We start from the raw sequence: 26,112 nt of genomic DNA on the forward strand, positions 1-26,112 counted from the left end.
ATTGAAAGTTAAAACTGGGAAAGTGAATACATTAATGAATGACTGATTATTAGTTACACAGATATTAAGCCTCGCAACTTCGGCTCAAGCCTAGTATTAAAGGACATTTCTCAAGAGATGTTAAATTTTTCAGGCGTATTAAATTTTCATATTCTGCTTCTTACTTTATGATAGATTTATGAGCAAACTATCGAAAGCAAGTAAGAAGAAGTTCATAAATAAAAAGGATCGATTTTTCGATTAAGAACAAGGATGTCCCTTAAGAAAATAACTGCTTTTAAAATGCAAAAGAACTTTTAGTGGTTATTTTTCATCGGTTCTTCTAATTTTATAATTTTATGACTCCTTATGTTTCGATTTTTATATTTTTTATGATATCGTCTTCCCTAGCGTTTACTCTTTTTTTAGTCATTGATGGATTTATTACTTGGATTTTAAGCAAATAATTTTGTTTTACAAAGTTCATTAATATTCATAAAGAACAGCTTAATGTAGTCGGAAAAACCGACGCTCCTTTTGTTTCATCCATCATCGCATCTTAAGTAATTTATTAATTTGGTGGAGATGCTTTTTATCCCCTTTCTCCTCGAAGAAGTAGTATTTAACTAATTCATTTAATTCCTTTCGTCTCGTAATAATCATTTTCACTTTAAAATTTACCTATTGCTCATTTTATGTATACAGTGGGTTTCTTAAAGACTCCATTTTATATTTCGTAGACCTTGTTCAATGGGTCATGTACTACTTTTACTTACGGTAACAAATCCAACCTTACAGGTGAAACTGGCTTTTGAAGAACAATTATAGAGTAAACAAATTTCAAAGCCAGCATAAAGAATTACTATATGAAGTTATTTAAAACTAAAGCCAATTAATTCGATTACTTAATTTATGTTTTATTTGGGCAACCCGATTGAAATGCGCAGAAAGTGTGATAGGTCCAAAAATATGCCTGTTGTGAGCATGTATTCGACGGCCACATTTCCGGTAAGAAAGGAAAGGTAAGATTTATTGGCGAAAGTATCGAGTAATCGATTTCACACATTTGTTGCACAAGTCCAATATTGATTAATTTTACCTTAAAATCTGTTGCTTCTTCTTCTTCAGCCGTGCAGTAGAATTCGATAGGATTCCAAGATGAAATTAAACTGGAAAGGAATGATGCAGTTGTTTCTCAGTTTAATTTTATCTCGAAGCGCTATCGAGCTCGAAACGAAAACAAGGAGCCTAACTAGAAATTTTGACTCTCAGATTAAAATGGAAGCTTTAAAATTTAACGATTTTTAAAAATCGAGACTAAAGAATAAATACAATATTTTTTTACGGAAAGAACCACATGCGAAATGCTGATAGCTCCTTAAATGTAGGATACGTTCGTTACTTTTTTCTTTTGAGAATTCTTTTGCTCTTTGATGTAAAGTCAGAACGCTTAATTCGTTCAGTGACAGTACAACTTGTTGAAGTCCACTAATTAAAATTTGTCCTATGCATACTCTTATGTCGTGGGCAAAATTCTTACGTTTTACACCTGACAGCAACAGGCTCTGAAATAGAGTGTATACTCAACATCTACAAATTTAAATACCATTACAGATTTTTTTGAATGCATTTAATAGAATTCTATTCATAGTTATATTTGTAAATTATGTGTAACCGAAATAACATAAAAGTTCACTTATCTGTATATCGAGAATAAGTCTAGGGTATTTTTTCTAAACTTGAGAAAACTTTTGTAATTTAAATATCACAAACTTAAACATAGGTGTTCTCATTTTCTAAAACAGAGCAAATTGAGAAATATCCCTAATATCCGCAGCGGACTTCATTTCATTAAAACTAGAGCTCAATTTCTTAACGCAATAGAATCTCAAAATAATTGGCTGCATTCAAAACAAAACGTATGGAATATCACCTGCTGTTGCCATTCCAGCGATGCGCAGTTTTTTCTACTGCAGTTGTTGCCAGACTTATTCTCGTAAAATGTGAAAGACACAACATATATGAAAGATATTTCCTTCAGAGTAACTAATTGTTTATTAACATACGGCAGGAACTCGTAGACTGTCTTCATTAATAGCTGAATAAAATAGCTTTGAAATTTGCTTAAAGAACTTCGCAAGGGATTTTCTGTAACTTCGCGTCATTTTGCGGTATAATTAGAAATACGTGCAATTAGAAACATCGAAAAGTCTAGAATTTGAATTCTGGAGAGGATATTCTTGATTTTTCATGTTTTCTGCTATCATGTAAGACTAAGGATTCAACAATCTTGACTAATTTTCCTTTCGGTTGACTATCCATCACTAAATCGACGAGATTTTTGCCTTTTACAGTTGATCATCTGAGCATTTTTCCCCCTCTCTTTCATTTTGAGTGAATTAAAAATATAGTACTTATTACTGCAATAAGGAAAAACATTCATTAAATGTGAATTAAAAAAAATAGCGCAAATTTGCGTTAAGAAATGCTAAAAGGTAACGTTTTATTTCTCGTAATGGATTATTTATGATTTATAAAGTATTAAATTTACAAAAGGTCTGTTTGCTCCAGGTCCAAAATTAATTGTATTCCGTTGTAATCGAATTATTGCTGATACCACAGAAAGATCAAGGTTAATTGAAACCTCTCCATATAACCACTAATAATTCAAGCAATTCATGAGAAGCACGTTTCGTCATTTCGCATTTCTGAACAAAACCCCAGCTCTAATTTTAAATTTTCTATTCAATTTTACAAATTCCGAATTTAAATCTTAAATAAGTTCAGACAGAAATGTGAAATAATTCAATTAATTACAAATAATTTCAAAAATAAATACAGTATTCATACAGAAAAATACTTCCAGTAAAAAAAATAAAAATGAAAATAAATGAAAAATATACAAAAAAAAAAAAAAAAAAAAAAAAAAAAAAAAAAAAAAAGGGAAAAATCAAGAAGCAAATGAAATGAAAGAAAGCAATAGAAATTAAATAAACATGGAATTTTTACATATTAATAGGCCAAACTTAATTTTAAATTATACTTAGATTTAGAAAGGCTGTATTACAGCAACAAGCTTTAGACGTCAAGAGTTGCCATGAGTAAAGTATGGGTATGTTCATTATATTGTAAAGAGAGAGAGAGTTATATATTCATCCGCTTGCATATAGAATTTTTCTAGAATGAAGCGATTCTAGGCATCACATTGTAGAGACATTAAGTATTTTTTGAAGAAGCAGGCAGGATGAAAAATTAGCAAACGCCTTCGCCGAGAATCGAACATCGGACCACTGGAATACCGGCCCAGGGTCAGCGTGCAGAACCACTGCACCATGAATGCACGCTAGGAAAGCGGGAGAAATACCTTATATATTCCCCTTTTAAAGGGCGACTAGGGTTTTAGGGGACCTAATCGCCAAATCCTGGGTGTCGAGAATCATCATCCACCACCCTTTCAGTTCGGGCGCAACTGTATAGACTTAAATATTTTTTGAAGAAGCAGGCAGGATGAAAAATTAGCAAACGCCTTCGCCGGGAATCGAACCTCGGACATCTGGAATACCGGCCCCAGCTTGCAAAATGACTACATCACGAAGGAACGGGAGCATTGCTTACGTGCCTAAAAACGAATGGTGAAAATGGTATACATAAACAAAAATAATTGTACTAGTTTTTTAGTGCTAATATGGTGGCAGAACCCTATATTATACATGCTGAATGGCATTTGGGAAAAAACGGATTTAGATTAATCCTTGATTTGAGACACTCAATACAAATGTACTTTAGATTAGGCAATATACTAATAGTAATTTCTTTGTGGAATAGATTTGAGAAAATCTATATTTTAGATTTTTTAGTTACTTTAAACTAGAAGTACTGTAGAAATTTTAATGAAGGAGCTATGATAGAGAGAAATAAATTTTAAGACTCTGTTTACGTGCCACTGCTAACCGATGTAAACGTCGCACGGCATCAAAATGCCTCAACAAGAACGATTACATTTGAGCTTGCTAGATCTGCAATCATGGAACATATTTATATATTTAATAATAGAAAGCCGCTCAACCGGGAGTATATTTCATAAGCGCACATATATATAGCCACCGAGGGAGTGGCTTCTAAAATGGACCAATGGGCTTCTAGTAATATTTCTGGTATTTTACATGACCTCTGCCGCGCTTTAAGCAAGATGGTTGCAAATGTTTTGCCACGCAATTTCCTGTAAGAAATAATTAATGCATTGTGGATTTCTTGTGAAAATTTGCATTGCGAAAGTTAGATCAAATATAAGCATAATTATATATATAAATTATATAAGTCTTAGGAATTTTTATTGCATTCTATATGATAAATATGTTCTATAATAATAGCCGATGCAGCGTTTTATTCAAAGTGAATTTTCCTAATTTGCATTCCTATATGTTTAGTGTGTCAAATTTCACATTAATAACTGTTCACCCTTAAATGCATTGCCTGCACAAGAAATACTCTTTAAACATAATGAATTTATCTTATTCACAACAAATGTTTTTAATTTATTCAGATGTAACTTTTAATGTTAACAATACGTATAATCAGATCATTCACAATATATATATTAGATCTTACACTTTTAAAAACAAACGAATGCAAGCACTGAGATAAGAAAATACTAGATTAATTGCAACACTTCCAGGTATTCGCAGCTCAATAAAAAAATTTTACACTCAAATTCGCTTAAACCACAGGTGTTAGTAAACGAATAATATTCGAGGCTAATTGCACCTTGAATCCTTTTCTCGATATAAAGCGATAATACGCAACGAACATTAATCCGAATAACAGCGCGTGATAAGGTTCACGATAGCGAAATACTGATGATTAAATAAACTTATAAAATGAAAGCACTACCAGATTTCCTACTAAAATGGCAGCAGAATTTATACGCCATACACATATAATTGCGGAAGAAAACGTAAACAACAACATGTGCATCCACAGTTTCAAAGATTCAGCGTCACAAGAGCAACAGAAGCTCATTGACCCATTATATTGAAACCCCTCCCTCAGTGGCGATACTAATGTTCACTTGCGAATTATGCTAACTGGGATAGTGGCTAGCGACGCTGATTGCCGTACCGAAGTATCCGGGCTCGAATCCAGGAGAAGGCTTGGATGTATGTAAAAGTGTAGTGTCTGTGCGGCGTTGGGGAACTCTAAATATGCGACTAGCCGAAAGTTTTTTCGAGCTATTTATGGTAGGGAAAGAGGGGTGGGAGACCCTCGGATCAGTCCTCCAGGAGTGATCTCCATCAAAATTGGGGGCGGAAATAAGCAAAGTCATGCTACCACCTGTATCGTTCTCAAAGGTGTCACCAACGACAGGCCCAATCTTACACTCATTGCAACCATAAATGTCATGGGTTTGTTCTGATGTCGCTGTCAGACAAGTGAGATCAGTCACGACAACAACAATGATAGAGATATTTTGACAAATTTGGTACAGATCAGATTAAAAGTACTTGACAGATTTGCTACAGATCAGATTAAAAATTAAATTACACGACTTTCCTTCCACTTTTTTAAATAAAAAAAAATAAACTAAAGAAAATTTTATTTAGTGTAGGTGACTTTCACAGTTTTGAGCTTGCATAATGTGAAAACAAACTGGTTATCTTCAAATAGTATTTTATTAAGGCATACATGTCTCCTAGCCCATATGAGTACCATTTTTGAGTGCTTTGCCAAAGTGGCTCGTATCTGACGTAATGAATTCGAAAGTATTTATGAAGAAACAAATTTATCATAAAACAAACAACTTAAAAATACATCTTAGTTTCATCCATTTACGCTTTTAGAAAACATTAGGTTACTTCGAAGCAGGAGAGAGAGAAAATGAGCAATGTCCTTGCCGAGACTCGAACCACGGACCTCTCGAATACGCGTCGAGCAGGCTGACCGCTACACCACACGAAAGCATGCTAAGAAGGAGGGAGAAATACCTTGTACGCTTATTATATTCCTTTGTTTCCTTAAGGTAAAATTCTGTCAAGAAGATTAAAGTAATATATCCATATAATGCAATTTTTTACACTTAATTCTTTTGATTCGATTGCAACCAGTCAAATCATTGCAATTCACTTAGCAATTTTCAGTATTATATCCAAGCGAATAATGTTGTTAAACTGTTACTTATTTAGTTTGCTGAAGATAAGCACTAAAAAAAAAAGTGTTTGGGCCGTTAAACTACGAGTACAGTGCATAGCTTACGTGATTTTCCGTTATGCATGACGAAGAATAATTTCCACAAGCAAACCTCAGGAAAGGTCATTCATCAGGAATGTTATGATGTCACGCTGCTCTTGTCTTTCTATCAATAAATTTTTCGAATGACGTAGAAAATGGAATCATCCAATTGGAAATCCTTTATGCAGGCCAAAAATGAAAAAAAAAAAAAAAAAAGAGAGAGCTGAGCGAAATTATTGCAGCTTGAAGCTTTCACTACACATATTTTGGTGCACAAATGGTATATAAATTAAGTAACTTCCATAAAATATTGAATTGGATGTAAACAACTTGGGTTTTCTATTGCATGATACTTATACAGAGCAAATATAATAGTTGACAGCAACCTAGAAGATGAATTACACGATTTTTAACATGTTTGTGTTACGTAAGAAGAGGAAAAAGAAATCTGCTTTCATAACGTACTCATCTAACACTGGAAACAGATCCAAAATAATTTTAATTATTTCGTTTATAAGGGTATAGAAAAAATCTTCTTGACATATAGGAATTCTGGTATAACAAACATCGTTTGGTCAACAAAATCCCCCTCCTTCACTTCACTCACTTGCATCAGACTTGATAAAATATTTAACTGATAAGAAACATAAATAGAAATAAAAGTGGACTTTTGTTTATTGTAGTTATGATTACTGATACTTCCATGCTCATTATAAGCTAATTCGACTGTATATAAGAAAATTGTATTTAAATATAGATTAGCCATAACGCAAGCATGTACCACAGTCCAAAAATAGTGCAGCGCCATATAAATGTAAAGAAAACGTTGGTTAGGTTTTAAGTCTAAAGTACTTAAATAGACAAAAATTTCGCTACATTGTAAAAATTGTAAGTATATTATATTACAACGCTAACTCTAAAATACAGTTTGGAAAAAAATATTCTTGAACTGTTGCACTACGCAAGCACTACATCTTAACTGTTACAAGCACTACGCTTAAGCGTTGCACTGCGCAAATAGTGCAGGAAATTTCAGGTGCTACTTAATAACGTTAATTTAATAACTCTTTGCTGTCCTGAATAGTGAAAAACTGAGTAATTCTAAACATTCTTTAGTTTAGATATTTGAATTGGAAAACATTCTGTATTTTAATGTTAATTTTACAGAATGTTTTGTCAAATACATACTTAAAGTCAGGTATTATTTGAGACTTTTGTGTTAACTACAGAAGAAGTCTTATCATTCTTTAACATACATATCAACACAAAATTAACAGAATAAAGAATGAATTTAAAGCTTTCTTTGATGAGAGTAACTCATTTAATCATTAAAATAAATACAGAAATAAATACATCACTAAATCAAAATAAATACAGAAATAAATACATCACTAAATCAAAATAAATACAGAAAACATTTCATGTGCCTAACTTAAAAAAGCAGAAATTCCTGTGGTATTTTAGAGTGTACAAAAAAATTAAAAATAAAAATTCTTCATGTTACAGTTTTTACTTGCGTAATCCTTTATTTATTGATGGGATAAAGAAAACCCTCCGAACCTGTTGTTTCAGAATTTCAGACAAAATATCATTTTTCTAGTGAAAGCTTTTTTAACAGTCCTTTTCAGTACATTTTTAACAAGAAAAAACGAAACGCATGGAGCGGTGATAAGTATTTGTCAGCAAAAATAGAAGGCACTGTAGAGACATTAGGTTAATTGGAAGGAGGAGTCATAAAAAATGAACAGCACCTTCGCCGGGAATCGAGCCATGGACCTCTGGAATACGCGCCCAGCGTGCTGACCACTACACTACGAAGGCATGCTAAGAAAGCGGAAGAAATACTTTACATACTCCCCCCTTTAAAGAGCGCCTGGGGTTTTTAGGGGACCCAATCGCCAAATCCTGGTTGTGGAGAATCATTATCCACCACCCTTTTAGTTCGGGCGCCACTGTAGAGATTCATATGTTAATTGGAAGCAGGACTCATGAAAAATGAGCAACACCTTCGCCGGGAATCGAAACACGGACCTCTGAACTACGCGCCCAGCGTGCTGACCACTACACTACGGAAGCATGTTAAGAAGGCAGCAGAAATACCTTATAATATCTCTACGAAATGCACGCTTTTCGGCTGCAGAAAGCAAAAATAACTGACAATTCTTTCAAATTATGAGAATAACTAATTAAGAGTAGCCATTTAAAAGGACACATTCGCTTCGATTATTCTCCGCTCACAGCACAGAAAAACCTTAACAGCTTTTAAGCTGTTTGTAAGAAACGGTAAGGAAAAAGAATGTTTATTTTGTTAATCAAATTATGTAAGAATATTCATTAAACATGACATAATGTTAACAAAAAAGAAAAGAAAGGAGGTAGTCAGCAGCTCTTATGCGATTCAAAGTACTAGATCTCCAAGAATACAGCACCACAGCCACAGCGGCATGGTTGCTTGTAACATCAGCAGCGAATTGTTCTCGCAGCTTGTGACTCGTTGTAGGCAGATAAAGGGGCCCATCCCAAACAGCAAATAACTATCAGGCACGGCTGCCAAGCGGCACACTATCACTATTACTGTTTTTTTTTTTACTGCTTCAAATTACTTTCAAGCAACTAAAGATGCAGCTTTAAAATTTTACTATGCTTTTAAAATTATTTTAATTATATTTTGATCACTAATAAGAGAGTGTTTCCGCTTGAAGGTATTACCAGATATGTGTGGCATTAATAAAACAAAAGTTTATGGAATGCGAAACAGATGAAACAAAACAAAATATTTTATTAAAATCTGAATAAAACAAAAGTTTATACAGCGTAAACATTTTGTGCTGTCAGTAATTGTTGTAGCTGTGCATATTATTATCTACAGCAATTCAGACTAGAAGTCACTGTGCATATTACTATCTGTAGCAACTCAAACCAAAAAAGGCTTATCTTAGATTGTTTATTAGACAATTATGTGTTCCTATTCAGCTTTTTCCCAAACGCTTCTTTATAGTCTTCCAAATTACTTCAGCTGTTCAATAAACAAGCTATGTTAGGTGAATTGACTACTATATTCCTTGCAAAGAATACTTACAAAAGCTTTCAGAAAGCTTAAAAAGCTTAAGAAAATACTAAATTTTCTGAAACCCATTACCCTGTTTGCAAGTAATAACTGTATGCATGGCAAATTTATGATTAACACCCTTCACAGCCCAGAAACCACTTATCAAAATATAATAAGTTGTGTCTTCATATTTATATTTTTATGTTTCAAAATGTTGCAGGTAAGTCTAAAAAAGAATTTGTTTTATTTGTAAAAATAAAATAATTTTCTAAGCTGGCTTAACTTCTTGGCTTTAGAAACCCTTTTATCGGAATCTTGTTGATTTTCGGAGCATTACACCATGCTACGTTACGTAATGCTACCGTCTATCTATCATCTATACAACCTGGGAAATACCGTCTCTGCACGAGGCGTAATACCTGTAACTTCTTTTCATTTAACCTGACAAAAAATGATTCCCACAGGGTACAGTTCAATGTATAATAAGATGTTATAAGTGATAAGTGACGGAGGACGTGGGCAATGTCCCTTTACCTTAATGGTTAATCAGTACAACACCATAATAAGATGTTCAATTTTTTTCTCGCCGCACAGTCGGAATAGTGGTTATTGACTCAGGCTACCGTACCGAAGACCCGGGTTAGAATCCCGGAGAAGGCCTGGATGTTTGTGAATGTATAGTACCTGTGCAGCATTGGGCATTCTAAATACGCGGCGAGCCGAAAGTCCTCACGAGATGTTGCAGTAGGGGAAGAGGTGTGAGAGGCACCTGACCCTGAGTGCTGTCATTCAAAATTGGGAGCGGAACTCAGCAACGTCGTACTGTCACATGTATAGTGCCCAAGGCTTTTGCCAACGACAGGCATAATCTTGCCTCTTTGCCTTAAATTTCGTGAGCTCGCTCTGATATCAGACGAGCGAGATTAGTCACAACAACGCAAACAACAAAAAAGTTTTTCTTCAATTCCTATAACAATTTACATTTAAAAGCATGTTTTCCGCTCCTACATCTATTTTATTTGTTTGTTACAAGTTTACCGCTGCTGGATCACAATATAACGTTTTGTTTTCATTAAAATCCATTAATTTTGAAGTAAATCAAAGAACTAAATTCACATATGCCGGAAATTTCTCTCCAAATAGACAAATTTTTGTACTTCAGTTATATAAACAGCTTGAAACGAAACGAAAGTAAATAAATTTTTATTATTAAATGTATCATAAGATTTTTTTCTCTTCTGTTAATTATTGAAGAAATTTTGATTTAAAAACACGTTTTCCGGTCCCCTACAGCTTTTTTTTTAGTTTGTTTTATAAATTTAACACTTCAGGAGAGAAATGTGACATTTTCCCCCATTAGCGTCCATTAGTTTTAAGGAAAATAAAAACTAAATTCACCTACTCGAGGAAATTTCTCTTGGGACCACCATATTGTTTTTGCTTTTACAAGTTGTATCAACAGCTTAATGAAAACTGATTGTTACATGAAACCGATGTAAAAATTCTTTTCTCCTTTTCCACTAAATTTGGTAGAATACGCATCAGTTCCATAAAGGTTCAGATCTGCTGCAGAACAATATATCTAATTTACAAAATTTAATGTACATTTAAACTATAATCGATCAAACAGACAATTTTATGAATATTTGAAATTTTATGTGTACAGCAAAAATATGTTTCGATCAGCACTCATTGCATAGCTGGTGCAAAATTGTTTTCTCCATATCATTTATTTATCTGTGCATTTTCTCTACAAACCAAACATGCAAAGAAATAGAAAAAGGCTGTTGTAGTTGCATGGATTATTAAAAATATTTTTCTGTTATTTCTTTTCCGTTCAATTCTCAGTGAAATGAGTAGGTCGCATGGTTTACTTTTTCATATGTAATCAAAATATAAGCGAGGTTTCCTTCAAAGGTATTACACGGAAGCGCTTTTACTACAGCATTTGCGTGTTATTATGCCACAAATACCCAGATACCTGCCTAACAAGTGTCATAAATATTTATCTGTATCCGCTTAACAACTGAGCTTTGTTTGCAAAACTTACTTGCAGTAATTTCGATAGTTTTATTTGGTAGTCAACCTAGAACTAATAGTGAAATACTCTTAGTGTGTGGTATTCTGCAGATATTCCATTATGCATGTACTTCAAAAATGTACAGTCAGAAACGCAAGTTATTTCATTTCACGTCATGCGTCTAAAAAAATTGAGGATTATTTTAGTTAGGAGATTATTTTAGTTATAATTAGGAGGCAACTTTTATGCCTATAAAAATACCAATTGGCAAATAGGAAGATTCACATCATTTCCTTTCGCTTCGGAACTGTTTCATCAATTGCATCTGGTATTCTTATAAAATACAATTATAAACATTTGCTCGTACAGGTTAGAATAGAGAAGAAATTAAACATAAAGGAAGAATGTCTCAGTTTTTTATATATAAATTTATACTTCATTAATTTTTAGACCCTTTCAGTACGTTCAGCAAATTTTTTCAAATATTTTTTGTTTATGAAAATGTCTCAAATCTTCAAACTTTTTCAAGTGGTTAGAATATAATTAAATTGTTTTTTAATGGAAATTTTAACCACCTATCATATGTACTGTTGATTTCAGATATTTTGAAATTTCAGGTTACAAAAACATTAGGTATTTTCCATTAAACCTATTTTATGTACAGTATGCATCATCTATTTTCCTCCCACGAAATCCTACAAAAAATCATTTATCCTAACGGATGCAGTCATTGAACCTAACTGAGATGGGTTAATCAAGAAATAAGCAAACTAAGGAAAAAACCTAATGTTTTGTTTTTAAATGTAATCAGGAATGAATCAGAGCCGAGTTCTGAAAAAGGAAATGTATGTACACTTTTTTCTCAAATTATTACACTATTTAGCATATTTTATGAAATGTAATAGATAAGGATTGTCTGCTGCATTATGCAACTCTAGATGTGACAAAAACTGCAATATTTATTTCAAAAGTACAATGAAAGATGTGTAATGAAGAGGTGTATGATAAACAGAAATTCCTTTCATGTTTCTAAATTAGCCTTTTCAAATATGATTCCAAAATATAATTTACTAAGTCAAGAACGAATTTCAATTACTGCAAAATATTTCCTATAATTCTGCTAAGAAAGATAAAGGGCTTGATCACAAGAATATTAAATTTTGAATCAGTTGGGACGTTAAAATACCCTATATTAAAAGGTTTATTTTGATTTTGCATTGTAGAATTTACAACTGATTTTTCGACCCATTATTGGAACTGAAATGCTGTGCATAAAATGCTTTTAATTGGCCCTATAATGCGGTTATTTTAGAATTGGACCCACTGCATGAGAAGAATAACTTATATATTTAATTATAGATTCAGCGTCAGCCATTTTTCCGACACTATATTTATTTCAGGTTAATCAAAAGATTAAAGCAAAAGGGGGAAGTTCAGAGAGGAATAAGAGTTTCATTCATATCCTTCTGTTAAAGAAGGATTAAAAGTGACATATATATTCCGTTTTGACGTGAATGAATAACGTCACTTCGGCTTAATCTTTCACTGCAGAATTCTATTTTCATCTGTTAAGCTGCAGAAGCCCTATAAATCTGGGAAAGGGGGACAAAATCCCCCTGTAAATCACAAGGGTACAAAAGTGTACTTGCAGTGGTTAGTACATAACATCATCCTTTCAAATTCAGAAAAAGATTTATCAGTTTTACATGAGTTACCTCTTTCTATTCCTAGATTTCATTTAAGATATCTGATAAGATGCAAAGATTTTGGAAAATGTAATGCTCATATTAAATGTTCTATGCTCTATAATAGAATTTTAAACCTATGTAGTTAATTTTTAAAAGTCATTATTTAGTTAATCTTTTTTAATAAGTTAGAATAGGAATAATCTTTTGTATAAAGTTAGATCAGTAACGCGAATTCGAATTGAAATTTTTTAAAGTTTTTTCCACAACGTGTTCGTCCGCGATGTTTTCAGTGGACACCATGTCAGTCCGTACATGAAAAAACATAACGGATACGACTGGACTATATGAATAATGGAAAATTTTAGTTCACTATGATCCGATAACAGTAGTAGAACAAAACAATATCTTTAAAATGCTTCCTATAAAAACAAAAATAAAGAATAAATTTTTTAAGATATGATGTCTGGCGAATATGGAGGATAAGTGTAAAGAACTCATTCTTGTCTGCTCTTTTGGATTGCAGAATACACGTGCATTGCCTGACAAAAGTACCTCAAGGACCCCACTCACAGCATATGCACTGTGTGAAAAGAAGCTTGGCTCGTTAATGTATCGCTGATAAATATATGGGAATTACATTGTTTGCCATATTCATTTGTAACAAAATTATTCTTTTTGACTTAACCTGTATAATATTGATGTGTCTTGTTCTCCGTCATGTTTAGTTTCTCACTTTGTAAGCAACGCTTCTTCTAAATTTTATTATAGATGGGAGGTGCAGAGATAGAGCTCCCTGGTGCATTACTTAAAATTTTATTTAAAGTACATGTTATACCTTATTCTTAAATGATGGCGCAGGAAGTAATATCCCTATGCTAAAAGTCATCAAACAACCGCACATGCTTGCAGTTTAAAGAGAACGTAGTTTGTAAGAGCACTCTGTACTTATGAAGGAGCTGAGAAAGAAAGAAAGAAGCAAGTTCAACAATGGATTGCCAGACCGAAAATCAGAGAGACCCTCTGGAAGTAACCATTATTTCTGAGAACGTAAATAAGCATTGATATTGAATATAACCTTTACAAAGTAACAACCACTTCTAGATATAACTACAAGCATCTGGAATTATGGGTGATAACCTTAGAGAAGATCCACGGTATTTCAATATATTTTACATTACACAAAGATACTTATGTTTTTACTCGCAGCTTTGTATATTCATGAAAAAGATTTATAGTTTTAAAATAAAAAACGTTAAAAAATAGCTTTTTTGGTAGAGAGTATTGAAGCAGTACAAAGTGTAATAGAACTCATATGTAATATTACATAAATTTTCATGAGCCTTTTTTCTGCTTTTCAACAAAGCAAAATTATTAATACTTTTTTTTAAATCTACATGATTACTTGATTCAATTACTATGGAAAGAACAAACACGTTAAAAATTTTTCTTGGCCAAATGAAGATCTTTAATAATTTTTTTAATCATTATCAGCTTTCTTGTTGTCAGTTTTTTATTATTTCATTATCAGTTTATTTCAATGATTGATGTAAATTATATCCATGGATGTTTTCCGATGTCTTAAATTTGTACTTGGTTTGGTGTCCAGAATTATTGGAATAGCATAGTTCTCAAACTAGATAATTTTGATGTAATTTCTGAGGTGTCTATATAATTTTCACACATAAGTGCTGAGGTCATTTTTCAATTTGCTCAAATCCAAAGGCAAATTTTTCAGGTTGGAAACTGAAAGTTGAAAAATATCTCTTTTATTTTTCATACATCCATTTTATTTACAAGATCATAAAGTCTGTCACCTTTTTTATTTCTATTAATACATTAAAAAGTATTTTTCTGAAACATTGGCTGTTTTATCTCTTGATTGTTCACGATCTAATTTAGTAATCCTTCTTTTTTCTTTCATTTTAAATTCTATTGGCTTTTTAATATTTAAAGCTAAATTTTAAAAGATAAATTTTTCCATCAAGACTTCTCTCAAGAATATTTTCTCTCATCTGCTATGAAGAAAGAGGTAATTCTTTTCTTATACATTATCTGACACAGAAAACGGTAACTCCATGAAAGAGTAGTATGTGATTAAAATTTGCAGACAGATAAAGAATACTTTTCTAATGCGATCGATGCAGGATAATAAGTAAGAAATAGGACCATCTCTTGCAGTGATACAAGCAGCAACTCTTCAAGACACATATGAAATCATCATGCTATTAGTTCTCTGACGAATAGTTGACTATATGCTTCCAACCTTCCTCCACAGTTCGTCCTCTGATTGAGGTAGGCTCATGTTAAGAAAACGACGGAAATTTGCATCCCACATATGCTGGATCAATGTGAGATGTGAAAACCTGTGTGAACAAGAAAGAATCTAGATACCTTGAAGAACTTATCGTCTGATATTTTCCCGCGAGCGACGGAGCGTTATCTTACAGAAAAGAACAATTTTGCAACCACTGAAGGTAGGGTAGCAACCGCTTATAGCATCACCCATGCATAGTTTCGCCATCATTATGCCTCTAATATGATCCAATTATCCATGTCGGTGATGCTTCTTCATCGAGCAGTATGGTGTTCAAAATAGAAGAAAGTGAGGCTCTTACTTGGCAACTGTCATTAGGGCAACTGAAAGCGAGACTGATCTCTGTAGTGTAGTACCCTGTGCAGTCAGTAGTCCAAGTCCCGCAACCATTGCAGTCGTTGGTGGCTTTGTTTTAATGGAAGGCTTCATAAAGTGTGAAACGACTAAAGGTCAACAGATGAGTGAGACAAGTGACGCTCTTCTCGTTGGTGAATAAATGGAACGGGCTTGTAGCCGCAACTTGTTTGCTGAAATAAAATAAAAGATTTTATCTGTCTCCGGCTGCCAGTTTCCTATTCATTGAGAATCTGCATTTCAGCATTTCAGCATGGAGCTCAATAAACAACATTGGAGATTTGTGGGCTGAATTAAAAGAGTCAACAATGAAAGGTTCCTAGAAACAATAATGCCGACAAATCACGAATGATTTTATAGATTCTGAAGAAATTCCAGAAATTATCACAAATGAAATAGTTAGCCAATGAATGAACTTAACTTGGACGTCAACAACGAAAATGTTAATAAGTTGACTGAATCTCCTTCAGTACCTCTGTCAAATGGATATAAGCCACGAGAGTTAAATTTAAAGCACAATGAATGTGAAGAAGCAGCTGATGGGTGGTATTTAACCAACCCTTGACAAGTTTTTAAAGAAAACACCTGGAAACGCTCAAAAACGCCTCGCTAACTTTATTATGAATATTAATAAATAAGTAATATTATTGATAAATAAATATTTTAAAATACAATTTTTTATGTATTTTTTAAATCCTTGTTCTTTACAACATTCAACATTAGCACACATTTTCGAACAATTATGTGCGAAAGTCGAAGGGTCCCCGTATTAGGATTTTGAGTTGGATATTCACTTGAAATGAACAATTAATGATATCAACCATCATCTCAAGCAAATTTTGCACGAATATTAAAAAACAAGCTTTGCTTTAGAAGAAATAATCCTATTCAATTTACTTATTATGAACTTATTTATAATTAAAAAACTAATATTTAAGCAATTTATTATAAATTAAATGCACAAAAAGTGTTTCTTTATTAAATTTATAATTTAACTTTTATTAGTTCTTCTGTGGATTCGAGTTCTAAAGCGCTAGAGATAGAGAAATTTTCAGTTAGTACGATAGGAAAAAAATCAATAAAAGTAAAAATTAGGCTTAGATGTCAGTAAAATCCTAGAGATGAAAAAATGCTTGAAGATTTCCAAGCAGTTTAGCTTTCGTTTCTGTACGAAACTCAGCTCTCGTTCGACAAAATGAGGAAGAAGTATTTCTAAACAAGTATAACTCTGTCTCGAACATCTGTTGATCTCTCATTTTTTTCCCATTTCTCTTAAAATATCTCGAGAGAAAATAAATTCACGCGAAAAATGCATCTGCAGATAAAAATCATTTATAAATGCGAGATAAGTAAACTGTTAACTCTCTACTTTAATAAAACATGAGCAGAAAGTAAATACAATATGTAGGCTTATATTTTAGCTTGGCAAAATTAAGTCTTTGCTTAGCGTTGATTACGAAAAGGGAAAGACTAAATGCAAGTTTGAAATTGAGCACCAGATGTATATCTTCTAAAATGTTTTTTATTAGAAGTCAACGCAGTGCATATTTGTATTTTCTAAATATTGTTAGATTTTTGTATTTAGATAGAAAATTTTAGAAGAATTAAAGTTAATGTATTTCCCTGTGCAACGCAGCGAATGACAAATTTTAAGAGAAAGCTATGCCGAAAAAGTAAGAATACAGGGGCACGTGCGTTTAATAAATGAGCATCTCTTTAATTTGTATTGAAATTGAATTAATATAATTGACCTCTATGTTAGTTGTAAACGTAATTACACACTATTATTGCTTTCCAGTAATTTAGAGAAACAGAAAGTACTAGAAATGTGTCGCTATCGGTTTGAAACTAATAAAAAGCCGGAGAGAAAACATTCTAAGTGCAGTTAGTTGTTTAACTGCACTTAGTTGATTAGTTACTGTTGTTTCGAGATGTTTCGTTCCGAGTGAACTGAGATATCAGTTATCTTTCTCTTTAGATGCGCTTTGTATCACGTTGTATTTAACATTTTTAGTAGATAGCTACTAATTATACTATGTGATTTTGTGGACACTAGTGCGAATATATCTGAGGAAAATTACAGAGTTCTGAAATATTATTTCTGTTGATAAAAAAATATTGTTCTATTATCGGACTTGTGCATTCAGTCTATTACGAACCCGTACGCAATTAACAGTATTAATCCTCACTGGTATTTAGCTGCATTTACGTATAATAGGGCAAGATTTTCCGAGAAATAGTTCTCGCATCGGATTTCTGATTTGGTTCGGATGAATAAGATAACAAATCAAAAATCCAATTTCCTAAATGTAAAATGTTTCAAATAGACAACCGCTCATTTTCTGAAAGTATTGCGTTTAAAGACGAATGATCCTCTAACCTAACGCCCATGCGCTGTCCCATGGATAAAGCGATCCATCACCACGGTTTCATTCCTTGATTCTCAACAGAATGTGATAGCCGAATTGAAGTTTTCACAGCACTCTTCCCATCTAGCGTAAATATTTCCTTCGTCAGAAACGTTCCTGAGTTAATGCTGTAAAAAATGATTTGTTCAACTCACCAGCTATAGTCTTCGGTCCTGTCAAAGGGATCTTCCGTTGTCTACATGCAGCTGCCAGTATTCCCGGAGATCATGGAATTAAGCTGTTAAAACTTGTTCTAGGACGCTGCTGAGTGCATCCATCACAACCTTTTGGACTGCTACAATATCGCTTTGTTATATTCGTAGCAACAACATTCATATTTGGCCAAGTATCCGGCCGTTTGAAACAACATTCATCTATTCATCTTTGACAACAATTTTGAACACGAATACTGGATTATTTCTGGTTTCTTTCTACCTTTCGATGACAAATATTATTGGTTTATTTCGGTTCTGCTGTCATTTATAAGAGACAAATTTTTCCTTATTTTCCGTTTTCCTATATACATATATATATATGGTTTACACAAAGGAACAGTAATCCCATTTTTATTGGAAAGTCTCCCATGAAATCGATTATCGATTTGCTTAAAACAAGACTTCTTTTCTGTACATTGCCTTGATCAATAACATTTAGCCTAACTCATATTTATCACTATTAAAAAAGGACAATGCTACTGTTTTTTCCATTAGTTATTAAGCCGCATAATATTATAGTTATACTGTAAGGTATTTTATGTTAATTAAGCAACTATTATGATCTAAACCTTTACTATAACTTCTCCTTTCCGTAATCCTCGCCAGAATGCAAATGAATTATTTTGTGCATTTAAGCTGAGTGTTTGAATGCTTAAGTTAGAGCTTCTGGCGGTCGCGTCTTACTGTTAATTACTATCTGTAGCTCTGCCTAAGTTGTATTTCGGCTTTAGCGTCTTGACGAAGGTTGAAATACGCGCCGTTAAGTATCTGAACAACTTTTAAAAATAGACAATTATGTATTGCAGTCTAAGACTACGTTACCTAGATTTGAATTTAACTTTATCTAATGTTAATTTAAATACCCGCAAGTAGTGGAAGTTCATCCGTCGCACAAGCTGTGCCTTTCTGTTCATTTAGGACTAAATAAAAAGACTACGTATTTTAACCTTTTTTCCGACTTTGTTTCAGACTAAGCGATAATTCGCTGTTAGTCTAGTAGGGTAAGCCAGAATTCTATGTAATCTTAAAGATACAGTAGAACATTAAAACTCATATAAATTATTTAGCTATTTCCATTAAAAATTTAATTTTTTATTCATAATTTAAAATAGTCATAATAAACCCTTCTTTTAAAACAATATTATACTGATTTAAAATGACAAGAAATGAATAAATAAATTAAATGGCCTTTTCAAAAGTCTATAGACTGTCAAATCTTTGCCCAAGTTCTATTTAAGCGATTCTGGCATTGCAGTTGCGAAGAGAACCTGTATCATGCTCCGTTAATGTGAGTAAAGCTAACTTTTAATTTGCTTGCTATAAAAAAACAAACTGCGATGTCCCTTTCCGTGACATGGCAGAAGTTACAGAATAACGCTAGGTTACATGTAGTAGCGTCATCTATGCCAGCGTTAAAGAAATTAAGCGCACAGGCTCCACACAGCCAAAGTCTTCAAAACGTTAAGAAGATAGACGTTTAGCCTCGGATAGGGAAATGAAGCTACCATATCTACTCTGTTATAGCGAATCTGAAGAGATGGTCCTTAACTTATGTTTAAGAAGCTAGTATAGTATACCTCTGAAAACTGCATATAGTAGATGAAAGTCATTATTTCGAGAAGAAAACCCACTCCAAATCTGTTAATGGTTTTAATTTAGAATAGTGATCTTAGTCTACGAATTGTCGCTCTCGTAGATAAATGAGACGTTGAAGAAATAATTCTTGATTTCTTACTGATAAAATATTATGAATGAGATTACGAATTGTCCTATATCTTAGTCGGTAAATTTATGTTATTTATATGTATATCTCCAGAATTGTGTACGAGCCTTTACTAGCTATACTTCATTGACCTAGGATAAAACTAGCTGAAGAACTATACAGATCCTGGACATTTCCTGAAAATATCATAAGGAAAAGGAATACAATTGTAAAGCTTGTAGAGACATTAGGTTAATTGGAAGCAGGGGAAATGAAAAATGAGCAATGCTTTCACCGGGAATCGAACCGCGGACCACTGGCATACGCGTCCAGCGTGCAGACCACTACACTACAAAGGCTTGTTAAGAAGGCGGGAGAAATGCCTTATATACTCCCCCTTTTAAAGGGCGATTGTGGTTTTTAGGGGTCTCAATCGCCAAATTCTGGGTGTGGAGAAACATCTTCCACCACCCTTTTAGTTCGGGCGCCACTGCAGAGACATTGAGTATTTTGGAAGCAGGAGTAATGGAAAATGAGCAACGCCTTCGCCGAGAATCGAACCACGGAGCTCTGGAATACGCGCCCATGCGTGCAGACCACTACACTACGAAGGCATGTTAAGAAGGCAGGAGAAATACCTTATAAGCTTGTAAACACAAAATTTAGTAGCTGAATTCATATCACGGTCAAAAGAATTCCCATGAATCACTCAAACAGTCAATGTTGAAACAATGTTTTAGAAAAGGGTAATGGTGAAATTGAATAAGACTGGAATGACACTTTGTAGTCTGATTGGGAAACTGTTTATAATTATTTTTGCTTACTCCAGAGTCTGTAGATATCTACGATGGCTGTGTATATTAAAGGATTCCAATGCGAATCGCAATAGAATGAGAGTCACAGAGGATACAATAGTAATATCATGAATATTTTCTATCAGTTTAAGATATGACCTTCATCATGCTCTGAGGGTAAGTGCATTTCTGACCACTAAGCTTTCAAGATGGTCTCACTTCTGCCTTAATTTACTCTTAATTTAGTGGACACTTTTAAAATCTTTATTCCTTTTTAACTGAAAGCAAGTTACGTTTGCCAGACAAAAAAGAACAGGGTACTTTTTTACATACAGGAATAGTACTTACTTACATATAGTAAAATAATTTCCGATTTCGCCACTATATCTAAGAACTCTAATTCGAGCAGCTTTCCATTCGATGATATAATAGTAATCAGGCCACAATAACACGCAGAACAAGCATTAACTTAGAAGTCAAACAACAAAATTTGCGCTTTTGCAGCTGATGATGATGGCTCGGTAAAACCATCGAAACTAGTCCTGTGAAAATTTGAAAATACAAGTATAACGCTGATTTTCGTTGTTTGACTTCTAAATCAATAATTAGGCATTTAACATTTCTTGCTGAATTAGTTGAAGCATTTTAGTTTCTAAAATCATCTATTCAAGATGCTTAATCAGTTGGCTCTTATAATTTTCTTTCTTACTTGAAATTGTTTGCTTGATGTAAGAAAAATAGAATAATGATGAAATAATGTTTTCGATTCTTAATTTCTCTTCCGAATTATAATTTCTGTTTTAATCTAGTAATTCGCAAAAATGGCACATTCAAGTTTGTTAAGTACATTTATAACCAATTAATTTAAGTAACTGAGTTACTGGGAACATTCTAAACTTTTTTGTTAAACATTGTACAAAACTAAAAGTAAAGTATAGCTAAAATTAGGCCCCATTTTCATAGATAACCTTCTATAACTATCTACTTACATTCAGGAAGACACCAGGCACAATCGCTCTAGAAATGAGCTGACTTAAAAGTAAAACTTTCTTTTAACTACTCATTTTTTCTTTTCTCCTGTCCTTCAAAAGGGAAACACAACGAGAGGAAAATGTGGTAGTACTGTGCAGTTTTGACTCACGAACTCAATTCATCCCTGAAGATAGCTCATCATCCAAAATATTCTCAAACCGAAATAATTTCCTGCAAATAAATTAATGTAAAAATTAATTAATGCGTTATTGCATCGCATGGAATTGCTTAGGAAAGAGTACCTTGTATGTAAGTGCTAATACAAAGCCAATGGCATTCATTAAATCTAACGCAGGCACAATAATTAACTCAAAACTAAACACATAAAAACTGGTAAACCTGAATTTATTTTGCTGTATTTTTTATGAAGGATAGATTACGGCATGAGTAGAAAATGGTGAAGAAGCCAAAGGTGCAAAATTTTACTATCTGAAAATGAAATCGTATTCTGTAAAAATATCTGGTAGCTGCTGTATTTTTGCGGTTTTCTTGTTTTCTCTTAACACCGCTTGCCTTGAGAATAGCTTTGCCCCATAAAAAATGTATTTAAAAAAATATAAAAAATTTAACCGTTATTTGTTTATGAATATGTTTTAAAACTAAGACATAGTATTGCCATTGCAAATAATTATACTACTACGGCTTACTAGTATTTTATCATAGCGATAATGTTCTATGAACCTTGCACTTTACCACATTTTGCATAATTTTCTCAGATCAAATAACTATGAACATCTTCCAATCTTCTTCTTCTAGAGACATTTCCTCCACTGCTTTAACTGCATTTTTTAGTGTCATTTGTTGTCGGCTTACTTGTTCGTATCTTGAGATATCGTTCGTCATCCATATTCGTGATTTAGTGGTTTGTGAACCAAGGTTCCACTGTATATGAATATAAGTTCCGGGCTGTACGGTGGATAAAGCGGCATCTTAATTCTAATAATTTCTGACTGATAGCTCAAACCATATCCAGTTTTTAATCTGCCTAAAAGATTTTTGACATTACCGTACCGCCGTTATGCCTCAGAGAAATAATCGGCGAGATACTGCAGTTGCTAATACAACTGCTTAGCGGCTATGCTACAATTTGAAGGGAATAGCTATTTGATGATTACGGCTAGCGAACCGCACCAAAAACACGTCTCGTTTCGCTAATGTACCCTTGTTTCTCAGAGTCTTGTACTGTTAGTTTTTCAGTGCCCAAGATCAGTGGCCTTCACAATAGCATAAAAGAATTTATTTCACCTCCTGTGATGAGAAAATCGAACCAGCTGTCAGTGAGGGAGTATGGCAACTGGCATTAAGAAGCAAGGCTTCTTATGTTTGATTGTCAGTAGATAGAACATTCTATTGCCGAAATTTCTTCTCCGAGCATTGTGCATGCAAGCAATTGATAGCGATGCATTTTGTATTTTTAACAGGCACACTCACATGCAAGTCTATAGTGATCCATAACTAAGCGCTGCACTGAAAAGTGAGGATGATATTTAAAATCGATGTTGCGAAGAACAGAAGCTCATGAATTAGTAATAAGTTTCATTACGTTTTCTCATAATAGTTTTACCGTACGTGATATTAATTTAAAAAATCATCTAAGGAGCAGCGAATATTGATTTGATACTGTAAAACAGATTTCTAAGGAAAAAGAACTAACTCGAAGACTTATAGGATCTCATGCATAAAGGACACTTTTAATTTGATAACGTAATTGTGCTGCCTCATACCCCTAGCTAATGTAACCCTACAATTAAAATTTTGAGAATGTTTTATTGAAGAGACATTTCGCTAAGTTCGGAAATGATCAGATTCTCAGCAACTTAATACTTTCTCAGTATTTTATCTAGTGACCTGGAATTTCAGGCCTTTTGTCAGAGATGGTAAGTTATTGTTTAATAACTAATTAAAATAGAATAGATTTGTATGCTTCAACAGTATCAGAAACTTAAGTTGTGCTTTACAGATCAATGTTGAATTTAAAGCAAAGTTCTATTACATAATATTAACTTGATTGGGATATGGTTTCCTGAAGCTAATTTACGCACGATTATCTGGCAACAGTTATAAGTCAGAAAGTACTACCTATCAAACGAAGACTTCTTTAGAGCTAAACGTATCAGTGAAGGGGCGGAAGAAAATAATGAACAGTAATATTTCGCTTCACAGCGAACTAAATCACGCCATGCTCCTTTGCAGTTAACGAGTCTTATTTATATCTATTTTAGCCTCTTCATCACATCAGCTAATTCAAACTCTTTTTTTTTTTTGAAGCGAGAATATTTTAAACATGAGATGAAACGGGAGAAACTAATTTAGTTTGGTTTATTTAAATTACAGTAAAGCTTACGAGGGAATTCTACCTAAAGGGAGGGATACCTTCGTGGATAAATTTCTAAGGAAAACTAGCTCCTATCTATGCTAGGCATAGGAAAATCCCGAAAACGCCTAGGTAGTCAACCCGTACGACTGAAATCGAAACCCGGTCAAGCTACCAGTGTTCAACGACTTTACCGCACTCCATAAACGGCACACGGGGACTCCATAAAACACATAAGTACACATAAATCTATAAATATGTACTACTAACAGCTGTATACACGATTAACTCATAAATTTCTCTGCTCAGCTGTATGCTCATAAATATATATTGTAATTACAATAATGTAACAATTAAAACGTATTACTTGTAATAGATCGGCAGTGTTAAATATGATTGCGATCTAGCTTTAAATAAAACACCTAACCAATTCAAAGATAATATCTTGCTTGCTTGACCAGCAGATTTTAGGGATTAAAAAAAAGTGATCATCGATTTATACGAAATGCCAAGGCATCGGAAATAGAGTTTGCGGGGCTCTACTGTATACTGAGTGGCCAGCGCAAGCGCAAATTTGTTTATACATGTTTGCACTTGTATAAACAAGGTGTTATTTAAAGCAATTTAAACAAAATCTTCCCCATGATCATGATCATGATGCAGATCGTGTTCATATAACTTCAGGGTTTGGGATAAATTTTGAGCTACTGCACAAAAGAAGCAAGAGGTCATATACGAAAAGGTGTCGTTACAGAAGAGTGGATCAGTTGTATTTAGATGTTTTTCAAAATAGTTTTTTCATAATTTTGAATCACGAAGTATTTATTCACGGGATTGTTTTTACTTTATACGCACAGTTCAAACCAAGTTTGCTTGCATGAAGAAATATACAAAAGATTTCTTAGATGTTTCTAGACTTAAAAACCAATGTAAAATTAATGACTTAACTAATATTTAAAAAAATATAAGTGAAACTATCTCTAGTTTAAACATTTGATTTTAAAAAAAAAACTAGAAATCTTACAGTTTAATCTAAATTTCATTACCAAGAAAGAACATTATGGAACCCGAATTGCTAGTTGTAAAATAAATGATGGTAGAACTAGTACTTTGATATTATATAAACTAGTAACTAGCTTATAAATATCATACATATATTTTATCTCAATTGATAGAAGTAAATGTGGATGTGAAACAGACCCTGAGTCAGCTCTTATTCAATGCCCCAAGGTATAGCCCACTTGTCAAAAGATATCTTTTGACCATATGTATGATGATAAATAACAGCTTAGGGAATACCAAAGCGTTCTTGCGTTGATCTACACGTCCTTGTACCATAATACAGAATAAATGTGATGCATTATAATGAATAAATGGAGCTTACTGCTTTGTATTTATGACTACGTTTCTGAATTCTCAAGACTGCATTTTTATAAAGGGTGCCTATTGTAATGAAATAATTTAGAAGTTGGAAGCATCAGCAACTTAATATCAAATGATATAATTATATTCATTTTAATCGTCCATTTTATGGAAGCTCTGACTCGAGGCAAAAGGAAAAGTTATGATGCCATTTTATTGACTAAAATAACCGTTTTCGTAGAAGGAGAAAAATATATGCGTGGGATCTCAGTCGAAAAAAAACATAGTAAAGTGGTTAGAAAAGCTCAGAATCAAAACATCGAAGGACAAAGGGACAAACACCTACGCAGAGAAACAGAAATAAAAAAAATAGGATAAAAATTCTCACCTTTGTATTTAATCTTCAGAAATATATCGGAAAATCAATAAAAAATTCGCAGAATATTTACGCTTGTATACGTTTTTTGAGCACAGGCATAAAATTCCTTTACCATGCTTTCAGTATAACTGAGTTAGATTAATAGCTTTTATGTACTATTTTTAGCTGTTTTCCTTGAAATATTCCAGATTTGGGATATTTATAAAAAGTAAATTCAATTAATTGTTTTCCAGCTTTCAAATAACAATTACTTTATTTCCATTTTTATTTCAGCAAA

The sequence above is a fragment of the Stegodyphus dumicola genome, chromosome X2, assembly GCF_044657685.1.
Source record: "Stegodyphus dumicola isolate Sdum_Otavi_A_Nest chromosome X2, ASM4465768v1".
In the NCBI taxonomy this organism is placed as follows: domain Eukaryota; kingdom Metazoa; phylum Arthropoda; class Arachnida; order Araneae; family Eresidae; genus Stegodyphus; species Stegodyphus dumicola.